This window comes from Corvus brachyrhynchos, unplaced genomic scaffold (genome assembly GCF_000691975.1).
Source record: "Corvus brachyrhynchos isolate BGI_N302 unplaced genomic scaffold, ASM69197v1 scaffold60, whole genome shotgun sequence".
Classification (NCBI taxonomy): domain Eukaryota; kingdom Metazoa; phylum Chordata; class Aves; order Passeriformes; family Corvidae; genus Corvus; species Corvus brachyrhynchos.
This window is the reverse complement of record NW_008236767.1, coordinates 6,648,780-6,652,634: the sequence shown is the minus strand read 5'-3', so window position 1 is coordinate 6,652,634 and position 3,855 is coordinate 6,648,780. Positions and strand designations below refer to the sequence as shown.

Genomic DNA, 3,855 nt, shown 5'->3' with positions numbered 1-3,855 from the left:
GCCCCTCTGGCTGCTTTTTTCACGTAGAATCGTGGAATCATCAAGGTGGGAAGAGACCGTCAGCATCATCCAGCCCAGCCGTCCAGCCGGCACTACCGCTGTAACCACTGAAACACATCACCCAGCGCCAGATCCAGACGCCTCTTAACATCTCCAGAGATGGTGACTCCATCACCTTCCTGGGCAACTTATGCCGGTGCCTGACCACTCTAACAGTGAAAAACTTTATCTAATATCTAATCTGAGTAACCCTGTTTCAGCTTAAGGCCATTTCCTCTGGTCCTCTCACTGCAGGCACGGCACAAGAGACCGGCCCCCACCTCACCACAACCTCCTGTCAGGGAGCTGTACAGAGTGATGAGGTCCCCTCTGAGGCGCCCCCTGAGATTTTCTTGTTTTAGTAGGGCCTTGGACTCATTCGTTTGCTTTATTTGGTTGACAGCTGTCATCTTCATGGAGGAAAAAGTACGATTTTCTGCTCATTTTCCTACTTTTTTCGCCCCACTGTAATAAAGCACGCTCCACTAACAGCCCCGAGTCTGCCTTGTTTTGCGTGTCTGCCGTGGATGGGTGAGCTGTGACACATCAGAGCCGGAGTGACCGCATCACCTGTCCCACGGTCCAGCACCTGCCTGAGCCTTCTCCCACGGGCAGGCGTCAGAAGGAGAGCTTTTATCCTGAAGAGGCTCCCCTGAAGGAACCATGATGTAAAGTGTACCAGCGACAGAGAAATCCCAGAACAAGCTCGGAAAGAGGTTTTCATAAGTCAATTACCATAACTACCCCCATTTGCCTTATTTAGAGTGTGAACTTCTCTGGCATCGGTTTTCAGTCTTTCCTTCTTCATTACGATTCTTTGCCCGTTGTCAAATCTTGCTCATCATACAGATAATTAAATGTGCTAAGTGCCTTAGAGCTTCTCTTCACCTAAGAATCCAGAGTGTTCAGTAGAGGAGTTTAGCAGTCCTCCAGCACCGAGGAAGGAGGTCTGCTCCCACCTACAGTCTCTTTTCGCTGTCCTCAGCCAGTCCCAGCAGCTGTCGAGCTCTTCTGAGGGAAAGCTTAAATCATTGCCCCAGTAGAAATCAAATCCACCAAAAAACATGAACGTTTTTCTGCTGGTTAGTGAGCCATACTGGCAATAAAAGGCTCTCTTAAGCACAAACATGAGCCAGAGCAAGGGAGTGCGTGGCTGGAAACAGGAGGAAGAGGAAAGAGGCCTTATCCACTCGCTGCTTTGGATTGCAAGGGAAGGTTGTTTTGCTTCATTCTGGCAGTGACAGGCTGTTTCATCATTTGAGTTGTTTGCATAATCATAACCTTAGTTAAGCTAAACAGAAATTTTGTTGCAATATATGTTTTTCTGTTGTTGCTGCAGTATATTTTCCAGTTCTTGATTCTCTCCAGTTGCCAGCATCTTTGGTGAGCCCCAAACTGGGGGGGGGCTGGAGTAGCATCCACAGCAGTGCTGGATACAGAGAAACAGCAACTCTCCAGCTGCTTGGGAGGCTCCTCTTTCCATATCCAACAATCCACCAGACTGGAACCTTCCTGCGTGCTACCACCTGAACCATTGGCTACTGAGTCATGCAACTACGGGTCATTAAATATATATGAAGTGAAATCTTGGGCTTAGGGTATAAGTTCATAAAAATCCTGTGTTACATGTCTTCTGGGCCAGGAGGAAGGGAGGGAATCTAGCTCTGGTTTAATAATGACAGATGATTACTGCTTTAGAAGTGCTAAATTTTCTATGTAGCCAAAGGAGATTTTAACATAAGTGAAAGTTAAAAACTGTGTGCTCAGAAGAAGTGTGTAACTCTTCATCCTGAAATGAGCTCAGTGCAGTGAAGCCCTGGACCCACCCTGTAGAATGAAGAGAACTGTAGTGTTCATGTAGCATGGAAATTGCAGGTGTGTGGTTGACAGTTTTCCCGGTTGTGCAATTCTGCTGGGTGCCAGTGCTGACAGCTGAAGGGTGGTGTTTTCTTTTGGTTTAATGTTGAATGCTCCTCTCATTGTAAAGACCTTTCTTCTCTCCAGAAAGCTAGGTTGTTATTTGCTGTTTTCTGCATTACTTTATCTCTTTGTGGTCTTCCAAGACAGCCTGCTGTTACCCAGTGAGCAGCCTTTTTCAGTGGATGTCAGACCTGCACTGTCAATGCACCTTCCCTGATTTTACCCACAAGACTGTAATGGGTATTCATTTTCTTTATGATGATGTCTAGCCCAAACACTTGGTTCCATATAATCTATTACTTCTTGGGCATACCGTGTGTGGGCCATTACAGATATGTAATCTAAGAACCAGCAGAAGTCCAGGTTATGGGCAGCAGCTCTGGCACCATGTCCACGTATGGGACATCCACCTTGGTATCAAAAGTGAATCTTATCATCCTCATCTCCCAATATATCATGAAACATGATTTCAGCAAAGATTTTGAAGAACTGTATAAGGCTTCTTCTTCTTCTTGCTTAGGAACAGCTATTGTACAGGGAAAGATTATGCATTTCGTACTGAAAAGCTTTCTCAAAATTGTTGTTCATTTAAATATAGGAAAAAAACATAGTAAACCAGAAAGATAATTGCTGAAAAATGGGCATGTCTAATCTGTGCAACCAGTGCAGTTTGGCGTGTCTCAGGGTCCTCATCCTTCAAACACACAGACCAAAGACAATTCCAGCTACTGGTCTAGTTTTGTTTCCTTCCCAGGGAAACCAAATGTTGGAAAGGGGTGGTATGTGCTTCAGTCACTCTGTGACATGAGCTAAGCACCTGGGACAGGGCAGATACTTCTGTGCCCTGGAGTTTGGAGGGGAGCAGAAGGGCCGGGCCATATCTTTCTAAGAACTCCACTGAGACTGGGGAGCTCTAAGGAGTCAGAGGTGCATTGCCCAAATAAATGGCTCTAGATTAGTTCCTGAGGTATGTGCATCTATTGTTTGAAAGACATGGAACAAATGGCCAAGTTATTAGACTTTGCATGTTGAAATTAGAATACCCATGGGCGAGTGTGATAATTTTCCATTGTCAGTGTACTCTTTGTGGGCTTTTTAGTGGTCTAGTGCCAACTTTCAAAGAATAATAGAAACCACCTACTGATCAGTATCAGTCTCAGCTGTTGCAAAAATCTCAATAAAATAATACATAATTATTACTGAAAAATTCACATTTCTCCTTTGAAGCTGAGAACGGGTTGTACTTTTGTTTGTAAGGAAGCTCTCCACCCATTCCACAATGAGATATTATTAGTGGTCACTCAAAACATGTACAAATTGTGCAAGATAGCACCCTGTCAGCACTGGAAACAGAATAATTGTATTAAGGTGGCTCCATACCTGGGGTAGTTATGAAGGAGTTAACGTGTCTAAGCCAGATGCAAGGAGTGTCCAGACGTGTTGTTTGTATTTCTAGAACGAACTCGCCCCAAACCAGCTTAAAAACTGTGGGGCTGCTTTGCACTGAGCTGTGGCTCTAGACATCAAATACGAGAATTTTTGTACTTTCCGTATGGAAACAAGAATTTCAGCATAAACCCCTGTTATGCCGAAGAGATTACATTACAGGAGCTTTGCCCCAGTAAGGTACTTAGCATTAGACTGCTGGGTCACTTTTTTCCTCATTTCATATTTTTTTGGTCTTGCCTTTTAAGGGCATTATAACATATTACTTTCACTGTGCCCTCCTCAGCCCACGGGGTGGATTGCACTCAGTGAGTGATTTTCCACTGTTCAGTTGGCAGTTTCATGCCCGATTTCCTGTCTACTATTCAAACTCCCCTCTAAAGATGGAAATACTAATGTTGTCACCATCCTTTCTAAGCAACACTCTAACATCTGAGTGCTGTGCAAACA

General features: G+C 44.6%; 1 long non-coding RNA gene across 1 annotated transcript; it reads left to right on the top strand.

The window, feature by feature from the left end:
- Positions 1-6: 6 nt before the first annotated feature.
- LOC108444993 lies at positions 7-530 on the top strand. The gene is made up of 2 exons (XR_001859721.1): positions 7-196; positions 295-530. It is a non-coding gene; the product is annotated as an uncharacterized LOC108444993 (long non-coding RNA).
- Positions 531-3,855: the final 3,325 nt, after the last annotated feature.